The sequence below is a fragment of the Vicugna pacos genome, chromosome 7 (assembly GCF_048564905.1).
Source record: "Vicugna pacos chromosome 7, VicPac4, whole genome shotgun sequence".
NCBI lineage: Eukaryota > Metazoa > Chordata > Mammalia > Artiodactyla > Camelidae > Vicugna > Vicugna pacos.
Genome location: NC_132993.1, coordinates 32,919,305 through 32,933,295, shown reverse-complemented (window position 1 = coordinate 32,933,295; position 13,991 = coordinate 32,919,305). Strand labels below are relative to the sequence as shown.

General features: G+C 43.9%; 1 protein-coding gene across 1 annotated transcript in view; it reads left to right on the top strand.

Moving 5' to 3' along the window:
* Window positions 1-5,461: 5,461 nt before the first annotated feature.
* Window positions 5,462-13,991, top strand: part of IFRD1 (interferon related developmental regulator 1) — a 43,053-nt gene continuing 34,523 nt past the window's right edge. Inside the window, exons 1-2 of the mRNA XM_072964652.1 lie at window positions 5,462-5,612; window positions 5,757-5,814. The gene's annotated coding sequence lies outside the window, so the exon portion shown is untranslated. The remainder of the gene's footprint in view (window positions 5,613-5,756; window positions 5,815-13,991) is intronic.

The window sequence follows — 13,991 nt, the reverse complement described above, 5'->3', positions numbered from 1 at the left end:
CTTTATGCCAGAGATAAAAATTTAGCTTTAGACCCCCACTTCTCATCAAGATATCCGTGACCCGATGGTTCCAGCACAGGAGATGCATCCATTCTCAAGCATCTTTTGTATTTACTCCCTGCATCCTATGATTAGTGCCTTATTATAAACTGTACTATTTCTGAATTGTCTCTACTGCATAATTTAGTAGATTTTTCAGTGTGTAAACATAAGCTGTATCATGCTGTCTTGGTTAGTAATTGCTTGGTGTTTGTCTTGTTTTCCCAGTGTGACTGACAGTTCTCTAGGCCTTCAACCCCATCAACTGAACTCAAAAGAGGCCTCAGCCAAGGAAACTGAGACCTCACACGTCCTCTAGACTTCCCTGGAGTCACGAGGGGGCCCTCGTTCTTGTGGCGACCCCACTATTCCCAGACACCCTCCGGTCTTGCAGTGGTCGAGATGGAGCAGTGCACTTGGGGCAGGCCAGGGGAGCCCAGCAGAGGCGAGCGAGCCAGCTCAGAGTCTTAGGCCTGATTGCCCCCCCCACCTCCTGCTGGGGCCGACCCCCAGCTGATGTTAGCCTCTGCTATGCCCCAGACGTTGCAGCTCTCTCCTCTTCCATAGAATTCTCACAAGTCTGATGTCTGGGATAGACTCCACAGTGACTGCTGTCCTTGCATTTCTTTTTTGCCATTTATATCTAAATTGGAGTTTGCGTTATTCTGTCTCCTTGTTCTGAAGATACAAGCTTCTCTCTCTGTATTAATCTGTACTTTTTCTTCCCCCAGAGGGTGGACAGATTTGAATTTGGGTGGCCGGCATTAATTACCCCATGAGAAAGTTGCAGAAGTTCTCTTCTCGTTTTTGTTTTGTGTTGTTTTCTCGGTGAGGATAGAAAACAAGACAATCAGCTGGATGAGGATGGGGAGGGGAGGGGAGAGGGTGTGGATAGCTGTCTGGGGAGCGGAGACTGAAGGACGTCCGGGGCAGTGTGACTGCCCAGGAAGGCACCGCTTGTGGTCTGTGGTAATAAGTTTAGAGTGAGACCAGTCAGCATGATTGTGGGCTTTCCTCCAGCCACGTCCAGTTCAGCTGCATCCTGTTGTGGTTTCACGAAATGAGTACAAAGAAATGTGCTGAACAGATAGGAGGGAAACTTCAAAGCACTCCTGTGAAGCACAAAAGTAGAGTTGAACAAGGAGGGAGACAGGACACGTTCTTCAGTTTAGACAATGCAGCACCAGGGAGATGCCAGTTCTCCCCAAGCTAATACATACATTTATTGTTATCATGTTAAGAGTGGCCTTTTTTCTTTTTTTTCTGGAATCAGAAAAGTTGATTCTCAAGTACATAAGAAAAGTGAGCAAGCAAGAATACTCAGGAAAACCCTGGAAAAGAGGCACAATGGACAAAGAACATGAATAAGCTATTCAAACAAGAAAAAAAAAGAAAAGAAAATGGCCTTCACATATCTGGAAAGCTACTCAGTCTTGCTTATATTAAGAGAAAAGTGAGTTAATAAGTATTTAAGAATGAGGGGGTGTATATGGCTCAGTGGTAGAGTGTGTGATTAGCATGCACAAGGTCCTGGGTTCAACCCCTAGTATCTCCATTAGAAAAAAATTATTTTTTAATTTTAAAAATATGAATGCTCATTTATCTGATTGGCAAAACTCAAGAAGTTTGATAGCGCCCTCTGTGGGTGAGGCTGTGGAGAAACAAGTGCTGTCATAATTGTTGGGAATGCAAAAGCCTCTATGGAGAGTAATTTGGAATTAACTAACAAAGCTACATTTGCATTTGCCTGTTAACTTAGCAGTTCCACTTTTAAGAGTCTCTATAAATTCAGAACAATGTGTTCAGGGAGTTATTCACGCTGACATTATTTGTGGTAGCAAAACATTGTAAACAATCCAAATGTCCATCAACAGGGGACTTGTTACATAACATAAAATAAAAAACAGAGCAGCTGTTTAAAAAGAAAAGAAAAGAAAAGAAACAGCTCTCTAAAAGCAAGATTCAGAACCAAAGATTAAGTAGATAGATAAAAGGTAGGTATAGAACACTACCTTTTGTGTAAGGAGGGAGGAGAAATAAGAATGTTTGTTTATTTTTACCCAAAACAAAATCCTTGGAATGATAAGTCAAAAATTAGTAAAAAATGGTTTCCTAGAAGGGGCAGGAAAAGTGACTGAGAAGACAGAGATGGAGGTGACACTTCTCTAAATATACTGAACAATGTAAACATCTTACAAATTTAAAAATAATAATAAAATAAAGTGACAGAGGGAAATAAAAGCAAACCCTGACATTGAGCACAAGTTATGATTATTACTTTTTTAATGGATGCACTGGGGATTGAACCCAGGACCTTGTGCATGCTAAGCACATATCCTACCACTGAGCTGTAACCTCCCCAACCCTCCAACAAGTTAATATCATGTGAATAACAGATGGAGGGACCACATGCCTCTTCTGGTTGACCTTCTACTTGTGAGCTCCCCAAGCCAGGCTTGCCCTTCACACCCAAACCATGGAATGCTGTAGAATTTGCACAACTTGCCTCAGTTACATTTACTGTCTGATGGCTATCTTCTCCCGCTGAAGAGCCAGCTCCACAGGGCAGAGATCGGTATTTGTTTTGCTCACTGATGTATCCAACCAGCCTACATACGCAGTGTCTGGCACATAGCAAGTGCTCAATAAATATTTGCTGAATGAATGAAATGCCTTGTTGCCAAGGAAGCCATTCCTTGTATGTGCTTATTTTAATGCCCCAAAGTGAGTAGCTGGCTGGCACAGGAATTACTAAATAGATATTTTTATCTGAGCCCAGATGTTTTTTAGCAGGACTCCAATTACACGTGTGTCCTCGCTGTTGTTACTCACGTCTGGCCAGTAGCCCAGGACCCCACAGTTGTGACTGTCTACAGCTGGCAGTCCCTGGCAGCTGAGACATTGCCCAGGCTCGTACTGTGTCGAACGTGGCCCAAACTGCCGAGAATTTATCCTCCTTCCTCCTTTGGTGTACGTACTTCCAGCCAAGCTGCTTTGTAGATGTTTCAGAGGTATCTCTCCATTTCTCTGTAGTCAGCTTATAATGACAAGTAGTGAAGTTTTGGATTCAGGAAGAAATAAATCTCTCTTTTTAAAATGACTGTGTACAGATAAATTTCTTTTTTTTAATTTTTAAATTGAAGTGTAGTTGATTTACAATGTTAGCTTAAGGTGCACAGCTAAAGGATTCAGTTATACATATACATACATATATTTCAGATTCTTTTCCATTATATTTTGTTATAAGAAATTGACTTTAGTTCCCTGTGCTATACAGTAGGTCCTTGTTGTTTCAGATAAAGCAATTTCTCTCGGTAGGTCGGATTTCATAATAAAATGGACAGATCTGACTCTCACTAAGAATAGCATTGGCCTTCCCACATTCCTCTCCCATCATTTCATTCTCTCCACTAAATCTGCTAAAAGGCTTCAGTTTGGAGTCCACATCCCGGAAAATTTTGCCGGGCAAGTGAGATGTGAGTTTGAACTAACTAATCTTCTTGGGGCTCAGTTTCCACAACCTCAGCAACACCTTCCTGTCGAGTTGCTGGAAATACTAGCAAATATGTATGTCCCTCTCCTTGGCACAGTGCTTGTTCTTTGCTGAAGGGTGTTAGTAATAAAAATAGGCCTCCTATTCCCACTAAAAATTTCAGGAAAAAGAGATTGGAAGGAAATATATCAAAATGTGGACAGTTGTAGCCGTGGGGTAGTGAGATTATTGCCCTTTTTATCTTGGTGATTTAAACTTTACTGGACTTATCATAGCGTGTACGATGATTATGTAGTAGCTTTATAATCAGAAAATGATAATTTGTATAATCCTTAGCAGTTAAACGATTCTCAGTTCTCCTTCCATGATTCTGTCCCATTTCTCAATAATAATTCATAACAAAAATCAAGCTAAATGAGAGAGTTCATGTCGGTTCATTTCATTAACAACCAAAGGAATGAATATGAACACACAGACCCCAGGCCTGCAAAAAAAATTCAGTCTGCAAACAAATGTGAATAAGAATGAAAACCTAAGATTTGATCTTTGGCACAAATGTTGAAGTCAGAACTTTTAGTACCTAGTGAGCAAATGGCAAGTCTTTTAACGTGTTGGCCAAGAAGAACAATCTCAAGTGCCCTCTGTGAACCAGAGAGCAGAATAGGGGTGCACATCTCCTGTCAAGAGTGGTAGCCTATTTCTGCAGGGAAGGAAGGCATTCTCTTCAGTCCCTTCTGGAGGGTCATGCATGAGGCAGCGGGGCAGGAAGCACTCACCCACACTATAGCCACTCTCGGTGATCAGTGCAGAAAAAGATGTCACAGCCAGCTTGTGCGTGCCACAATGGGGTGACTATGTTTGTATCACCTGTTGGGAGGGGAGGGGCAGGGGACAGTTATCAGAGATTGGAACCCAAGAGGGAAGGAAGTGGCAGAGTTGGTGGTGGCTGCTCTTCAGACCTACCAGCCACTCCCACCTCCACTTGCAGGGGCTGTGGTCAGGGTTGCAGGAGGAGCAGTGGGGACAGAGGAGATATTTGTGACCGCTCAGACCTTGTGCATGAGACTTCTAACCACTCTGCATTTCACAACTGAAGAAATAGGAAGTAGGGGCTTAGAAGGGCACATGGGGCTGGCAGCCATATACTCAAGACTTCAAAGAGCAAGTATTTTGCCAATACAGGTTCTCTGGTCCAGTAAGTGAAGATACTGAAATGCATTTCCTGTGCAGCTTCTTTTATAGTTTTGACCAGTCTTTTTACTCTGGACATCTGCAGTGCTTGCAGAGCTCTGCAGCCTGAAAATCAAAACCAACCATTCATCTTGCAGTCCCACCATGTAAAGCAAGGGTCAGTTAGTTACCCAAATTGATATTGATTGCGGGGAGAATTTTCAACAGAGAAGAGATGGCAAGCCATCTTTGTAACTCTGGCAGTGCCCTCAGACTGCTGAGATAGGATTAGGAGGTTAATAAAGTAGTTGCACTCATCTATCTTCTGCAAAACACATCTAACTTTTCCCCTTTCCTTCATGTTCATCCATTTCCACTATGAGCAGGTTTTAAAATGTGCTTCTTCCTCCCTCTCACTTAACTCTTTTAAAAGAAAAACCTGAGCAACGTTCCCAGGAAGAAAGTTAGCACCTTTCTCTGCTCAAGGCCTCCCCTGCTTAGCAGGTGGAAATTCCCAGGTAAGAGGGCCTGCCCATTTGGCTGCAGCTCAAGAACTGAGGTTGGGAGGCTTGTGCCTATCGAAGGAAAATAACCAGTTGGATCAGTGGGTGAGAGAGGAGGGCATACGTGGGGCTAAGACAAAGAAAAGGTCAGCTGCGTGTGGTCATGAGATCAGAGTGGATGGAGTAGGCTGGAAGGTTCCGCGGGGAGGCTTGCCACAGAGGATTTCAGCCCCACCCCAGCCCAGGAGCAGGATGACTCAGCATTTCCTATTATTTTTATGAAGGCCAACCCGGGAGGCCCTAGTAAGGCTGACTGCTGTGAAAGCCGGACTGTTCTTCTGGCCCCTGGTTCATTCTAGGTCTACGTAGTCAAAGACTGTTCCGGAAGGGATATGTAATTCATCCCGGTATTTAATGCTCTTTTTTGTTTTACTTTTTTTTTTTTTTTAACTTAAGCTAATAGCCTGAACTGGTCAGGCTTTGGGCTGACATCAGCTGCTTTATCCAGTCACAATGTCACATAATAATAAGTAACCTTTATTGACCTCTAGGTGCTGATTTTGTGAAGACCATGCGGGAACATCCCTTTTAATTCTCAGAAGCTACAAGGTAGGTTCTGTTATTATCCACTTGCAGATGAGAACCCTGAGGCTTGGAGATGTTAATTGCTCCAGGACCCAGACTCTTAAGCCTTTTCACTGCCTGTGCTCTTCACCTGTACCCTCTACTGCCTGGCAGAGATTAGAGATGGTTTGTTGAGCTTAAAGACAAATCGGAAGGTGATCATAGGCAGGACGGCATGGAGAAAATGAAAACCAAACAGTGAGCCAGGAAGATGATGAGAAGTGACGAGCAGAGAGCAGAAAGCACGTGCTGGTGGTAGAAAATCAAGGTGGGAAAACCGCTGGCCCTTTATGGCCATGTAAGGACCTTCCTAGAGATCTGTCTACCTTGTTAACATCTCTTCACAATGGACATGTTTTGTTATCTCCATCTTCCATATTTGTGTTCCATGGATTTACTACCTAGATCAGTATTCTTCCAGCCACCAAGGGACAGGCGTGTATTCAGTGTGACCAGGGAGGCATCTGTCATACTGTTGCCCCATGTCCTATCCTCCCAGGGAATTTACTATTAAAGTAACTGGGGGTGGGGGTTCGGGAGGGACAAACTGGGAGTTTGGGATTTGCAGGCACTAATGACTATATATAAAAGAGACAAACAACAAGGTCCTACTATATAACACAGGGAACTATATTCAATGTCTTGTAATGGCCTATAATGAAAAAGAATATGAAAGGGAACATATATGTATGTGTAACTGAATCACTATGCGTACACCAGAAACTAACACAACATTGTCGACTGTACTTTAAATAAATAAGTAAGCTAATAAATAAAGTAACTGGGTGGGTGAGGCAGCAGAGGCTGGGCATTGTCTTCAGAAGGCTATTGCTGAAATGTACATGTCCTCAAAGTCAAACTCCCTGAAGGCAAGGATTTTGTCGTCTGTTTCATTCCCCTGGGAATGCAGAAGGTGATCTTTATCTGTTCAATTAAAAATGTATAAATACATGAATGAAAGAAGGGAACAGGAGGCAGAATATCCCTTGAAGCCTTTGTTGGTACTCTTGTCTAGCTGATTCACTGACTTTACAAAGTAGAAAATGCAGAGGATTGGGTCACAGGTAATATGTTGAGGGGGAGACGTGATTAGGGATGGGAAACTTTGGAGCTTGGGGCTCTAGCGCTGAGATCCTGGAGAGGGGGTGGGAAGTGTAAACTTCCCAATCTCCTTTCCTCACCACTTCAGTATCAGTATCTCTACACTGTCCTCTCAGCCTTCCTTCAATTTCAGGAGCGGAGTCCTGATTTAACAAGGCTTAAATCTCTAGTTTTAGGCCTTCTCCAGCATTTTTAAATCTTTCTTTCCACTGACAACTTCAGGCAAGTGCAGCTATTCCTTCTTAAGAGAAAAACAAAACAAAAACCAAACCTGGTTTGATTCTGTGGTTCTAAGCCATCACACTATTTCTCTTCTTTCATTTACTGTTAAATTCAAGTAAATGATCTGTACTTTAAATCTTCATTTGTCCAGTTCCTGATACCTCTTTCTCCCTTGAAATCTGGCTTCTGCTTCTGCTTCTACTACTTTATTAAAACATTCTCTCTTTCGCTTTTATAGAAAACAAACGGAGCAGAGGACTACATCGGAACCCCAGTTGTCCCTGCCATTCCTTTCCTGTTCTTCCTTTTATGATTAAAACTCTGCCATACGAGTGCCCGATTCGAGACTACAATTCCCAGTGTCTCTTGCAGCTGAATGTGGGTATTTAGCCACAACTGAGGGCAACTTCCTGCTTCCCTGAAAAGCCAACTGCCCTGTCTTTCCTGCTTTGTTCTCACTATTTCTTAGAGAAGCAGCCTTGGAAACTCGGTTGTCACGAGGGCAGGGCTGGCATGTTGAGGACAAGAGAGCTGCTCCTCCAGCCCTGGACACATCACCTCTGGGTCTTTTCATGGGAGAGAACCAAACCTGTGCTTTTATCATTCTATTCTGGGGTCTCTTTGTTAAGCAGCTTGGCAGGTACTCTAATAAACTCCTTTTCTTATTAAAAAAGTAATGTATATTCACTGCACAAATTTAGTGATAAGTAGAAAGAAGGTGACACCAACAGTTCCTGTTGATTATTCTCAGTAGCCTGTGCCTAATTGCCTTCTTTTCTTTCTCCCACCCACAGTCCTGGGCATAGCGCAGAACTAAGCTCTCTCTTGTCGCACTGTCCTCAGTCACAGAGAACGGCTTACACAGTGATTGATTTGGTTGTGTAGTCATTAATTTGTTCATTCATTCAAAAATATCTATTGAGGACCTCCATTCCGCTAAGTGCTAGCATTACCTACCTTCTGCTAAAAATGAATCGGACATGTCTCCTAACCCCCGCCCCTTCAGGAGATCACAAGCTGGAGAGGAGAAGGAAAGGCAGATTACAAACAGGCCCTTTGAACACAGTGTGCTGAGCACCTTGATGGCGCTCTGCATGGCGGGTGACTTGCTGGTGTGGAGGGCCGGGTGGTGAGGAAGGCCTCCGGGTGAAAGAGAGCCTGGTGAAGAAAGGTGGAGAGGAGGCGGGATGAGGGGAAAGGGAGATGATGCCAAGCTGAGAGGTCAGCCAGGAACCAAAAGCCTGGATTTAGAAGCTTTCAAGGTGTTTGCAAGGAACTACAGGCCACCTGGTGCTGATACTGTGAGACGCTGAGCTGAGGGTGGAGATGTGCAGAGGAGAGGCCCTGCTGGCTTTGTCAGGCTAAGAAGGCTTTCCACCGAGGAGGCCTTAATGAAGGGTGCTCAGCAGAAGTGCGGACTTGTCAGTCCACCTTTTTGATAGGGTACTCTGGGCGGTGGGGTGAAGGATACATTTCCGGGAGGTAAACAAGAGTGGTGATGGGGGACTGTTTAGGAGGCTCTTGGCAGTGGAGTAGGTAAGAGGTGGTGATGGCTAGATCCAGGTATTGGCAAGAAGAATGAAGAAAGAAATGAATTTGAGAGACATTCAAGAAACAAAACGGGCATGGCTTGGTGACAGGAGAAAATAAGAGAAAGGATCAAAGCTGAGTCCCTGGCTTCTAGTGTGGGTGCTGGGCGAGTGAGATGACAGTGTTAGTGGAGCCATGAGGTAGCTTATTGGGAAGGTAAGGAAGCTTGCCCTTCAGGCCCCCTTCCTCGCAGGGGCCCGTTCAAAGGCTCTGGGACTGGCCCTAGCACTTTTGCAGTCTTAAATCTGTATTCTTTATCTTAAAGAGGGCCCATACCTTCTTTAAGCTGGTATTAGCTTCAGACACACAGAACCTGAATCCTCTTTCAACTCGTTGTGCTGATTACCCCTAGATTAATTTCCCTCAGAGGACCATTGACATCAGGTCAATCTTCTCCTCAAAAGCTACTGCCATCACATCAGTGGTCTTTTACCAGCTTGGCGGTTTTACCTTGGGGTTGCCTTTTACCTCCTCTCTCTGAGAGAGTCTCCAACAGATGTTGATAGTTCCAGAACAGTAACACGACCTGTCTGCCAGAGAGCAGGGACGTCATTTACACACGTTGGAAGCCTTTGTCCTCTTAAGACCCATCTGCTAGTAGAGCTGCTTTAGCTGCAGTTACTGTTGACCCTTGAACAACACAGGGTTTAATCTAGCCGGCCCTCCGTGTCCTCAGTTCCTCAGCATCCGCAGATTTAGCCGACCAACAGCCTTGTGCCACCGTAGTATTTACTATTGAAAAATACCCTCGTGAGAGTGGACCTGCGCAGTTCAAGCCAGTTTTTCAAGGGCCAGCTGTATTCTGTTGAACTTTGTTTACTACCCGTCTTCTTGCTTCATTTGTATACCAATTGTGGTTCTTCTACCTTAAATACGTGTCTAATCTGAGACTTATCCCTTCAGTGGTGACCGGTGTCTTGAATGTCTCGTGCCCACAGAAAGCCTTTGGCATAAGCAAACATCAGTCTGTATAGTGGTTCTGGTATACATCCAACGTGATTACACTGTAATATTCTGTTTTTGATAATGTAGAGTCAAGGGCAATTTGCACTCTAGAATGTGCATTTGAGGCTATAAACCTTTGAACATTAGTTATTCAATAGCTCTGCTATCTGGGCTATGACCTGCTGTCATCTGCAGTCACAGAGCTGTCCTGGACCATCCTCTCATCTGAAAGAAGAGCTGTCTTCATTGTTCGCTGTCTTGCCGCCGGATAAATTACTTCCTAAGATTTTTCTGCTCTCTGAGCAGCTCCTAAACTGGGTATGAATAATCTGATTTCACTTCTTAAGCTTTTTTCCCATAATGTCCCTCCTGCTTCAACAGATTCTCACTCAGACGCATGAAAATTGGACTCATAATATCAATTTATTATCTTAGCAATCTCAGTAAACGAGGCAGTCCCACCATGTTCTTTTTTCTTCAGGGATAAGACCGGCCCTGCATATTCCTATAAAAGAACACACTTGTGTGACTGCATGTTACAAAAAATTGCAGCTTGGTTAAAATTTCCACTGACACTCCTTCAGTTTTTCTTGTAAGGAGATAACTTATTATGGAGAAATGTTGTTAAATAAATAAAATAAGGATAGAATGTTACTGTGAGGAGACAGTTCTGAGCCACAGAGCCCAATGCTGATGTTTCATTCTGGCTCTTTCTCATCTCCACCTGCTCAGCGTCTTCATCTTCCTTCAGTCTGTCCATCTCTCTGGTCCATGTTGGCAGATACAAATCAAAGGTATGATGAGGCCGACAGCACCAGCAGAGGCCCAAGGACTTCTCTTGGATAAAAGGATGAGGGTCTACCCACCGTAATTCCGCAAAAGGAGTTATGAGCCAGTGAAAACAAAACAAAACAAAAAAATGATGGTTCCAAGTGATGTAGAAATAGATGCAACCTGGGGCAGGAGGAGGACTTGGGAGCCCAATTCTCTTTTGGGAAAATAGTTTTCTACATTGTAATTCTCTTTTGTTAACCTGAGCTTTCTGATCTCTGTGGCCACTTTGAAGAATTCAGGGATGGCTTGCGTTGGTGGTTGGAGTAAAGCAGAAAGGGAAGCCAGGAATGTAGTTATGAGATGGGAGAGATGACCTCAGAGCTGAGCCTGTCTCCATGCCACTCCAAGGGGACAGACAGAGGCCAGTGCAGAGCTGGGAGCAGGCAAGCAGTCCTCAAGGGTTCTCGGAAGTACCTGAAAGGGGAACCTGATAAAAGATAAACTTCCTTTTTGTCACACGTGACATGAGCTCTGATCCTTTTTGCCCTTGGAAGATTAGATAGGTCTTTGCCATCTTGCCTGCCCAGAATAAACACTGATGAGCTGACATCAGGGAGTGGGGCTATTTTCCACCTCCCTGCCACACACTGACTCCCTCGAGCTGCCCTTCATGCCACTTCTGTCTCTTCAAGTGGGCGCTGATCAAGTGGGAGGAGAACACTAGAAGGCATTTTACATAAGGGAGCAAGGAGGATGTCAAAGACTCACATCACCTGTTTGCAGCTTGGTCCCCCCAGAAGTGGCCCTGGGCACTCATGGAGCCTGACCTCTGAAGTGGAGGATTCTCCTAGTGTCCTGTTTCATGTAGGTCAGCATCATGTTTCTCAGCTAATTGATACACACAGCCTCCAAAGGCCAGTGGGAGTGGAAAAGCCATGTCTCAGAGCTCCTTCAGCTCAATGTTTTACATAATTAATCCTTGAGATGGATGGGATTTATTGGGTTCATTTATTATTTCTTTCCTTTCTCCCTCTTTCTTCTCATCCTTCTTCTCTTCTCCCTCCCACCTTCTCTCTGCCCTCTGTCCTTTCTTTCTTGCATCCTTGGTCCTAGGAAGTTTTCTTGTTATCTTTCAAGCAGTGTGGCTGCTACTCCCAGTGTCCCATGTTCCCTGCAGTGGCCAGAAACCTTCTCCCATCATCAAAGGCTTAGAGAGCACAAAGTGTGCTAAGGAAGCTGAAGTCTAGCCTCTAGTTTACTGCTTAGAGCTTTTTGCCTCAGTAATGATTATATGAAGACATACAGCCTTGTTTTGCCTCTGTGTCCATTATATATTTTGAATTAAGAACCTCAATACATGGATATGTAAAATTCAAATTGATAACTCAGCATTAACAGCCTTGGACTTTTCCCTTCTCTCTGATCAATAGTACTCTGATATGGTTTATGGAGTCTACTTTCCTGTCTTGGAGGACAAGGATGCCATGCATCAATTTGGAAAGTTTTAGGTGAGATCACCTGGAAGCCAGGTTGCAGGGGAGGTGTAATCATTTATCTCTACTCACAGCTTTGATCCACCCGCCCTCCACCCAACCGTCATGTCTGCTGTCGCCCCCTCTTGTACTGGTGGGAGGGAAGTATCCAGGGCAGTAGGAAACTCCCTGGTCCTGACCTCTAGAATCAGTGTTTCTCTGCTGTCTGTATTTGTGACTAGGGTCTTAGGGGCTGCCTTCCTTGGTCTAAATGGGTGGGAGCAGAAAGTTCACAGTTAGGGAAGAAGTATTTGAAATAAAGAGAGAACAGACAAGTATCCTGTCTGTTGATTATGATCTTTTTTGAATCTCTTTTTACATGGAAGTTCCAGTCCTCTGACATCTGAGTTTCTTGGAAAGCACACACCTCCAGTGTTCTGTCCCTGACATAGATGTACTTGTTCCTAAGTGTTTGGTCCATTTTGGTGTTCTCCACATCCTAAGAGCTCAGTAAACATTTACTAAACAAACGATTCTTGCTGCCTCTATCAGTGTTGCGTTGGAGGTGCGAACACAATTTAATAGGAGAAGGTATTAGTCACCAGCCAGACATTTGGCCTTGTCCTCTTATTGTCTGTTCCTGTACGTACGTGATAAACAGATGGACAGGAATGTCCATAGCATTTTTAATCCTGTTTTCTCGTATTCATTTGTTCTGACCATCAAAAATCAGTTACCATGGCCAACTATACACCAGGCACTGTACCTGTGACTGGCACTTTATATATACATTCTCTGTAACTCTTGTAATAGTGCTGTTAAGGGATTATGTTCCTTTTTTATTCATTGGTTAATCCACTTAACAACTGCTAGGCTCTGTGTCAGATGGTAATGATATAGTAGTCAAGGAGACAGACAAATTCGACATTCACAATGCTTGGAAGCTGAGGCTTAGAGAAGTAACTTGTAGTTAGGGGACACACTGAGTCACCAAGCTAGGGTATGAATCTATGTGACTCCAAAACTCACGCTGTCTCCAAAAAATAGTGATAGTCAATTACAAAGAAACTAAGTGCCAGTCGTTCACAACTTCAGTCATTTCCAAACCTTCAGGCCAATCTCAGATGTTCAGTGTTATTGTCTCCATTTTACAAGTGAGGAAATAAGAGGTTGAATAACTTGCTCATGATCTTAGAGCCCGTCAACAGCAGGGCCGAGATCAGGATGCGGGTCATCCTGGCTCCCGAGCCCAGGCTGCCTCCACCTGACTGAGCTGCTGCCCCACGTAGCAGAGGAGACAGAGGTCCACAGGCCCTGCCCTGACGGAGCTTACCGGACAGTGGGCAAGAGAATCAACATACAATTACAGTTCAAAGCAGAATGGAGTAAAGCCACAAGGAGAGTGTAAAAGTGTTTGGGGGTTGAGGAGGGATTATTTTGGTCTAAGGAGTGCTTGAAAGTGCTCTGTTTGATAGGTCTACAGGGTATCTGTCATCTTTCAAGTAGGAAATAATAGATTATTCTGAGTGAAAAACATAATAAACGGACATTCGGATTATTTCACTTCCTTTTTTTGCTTAGAAAATATATTCATCATATGAAATTTATTGATTGGCTGACTGGGTATAGCACTGTAAGAAACACTTCAATTTCAGAGATGTTAAATTGCTAAAAAATGTAGATCTTAAAATCAGATACAGTTTTTTTTAAAGAAAAATAAAAGTATACCTTGATCTATGTTGAAGGTATTTTAAGTAGAGAAGAGTCAAAATATATTTACATTTTCATTGGGGCCCCAGTGGGGCTGCTATGGACAGTTGTACAACTTGTGTCCTATACAAAAGTACCCAGAGGAGGAGGTGGGAAGGGGTTGAAATCCAGTCTGCATTTCTCATGCCAAACAACGCTCCCCATTGCAAGACTGCCTCCCTCCCAAGAGGAAGGACATCTTGGTGCCTTTTAAAATTTTGTAGGAGTTTCAAAGGATTCTCTGTGGGCTAGCAGTGACCCTGGGTCCCCATAGCAAGAGCATGGATAACGGTGCTGTAGCAGCCAGGG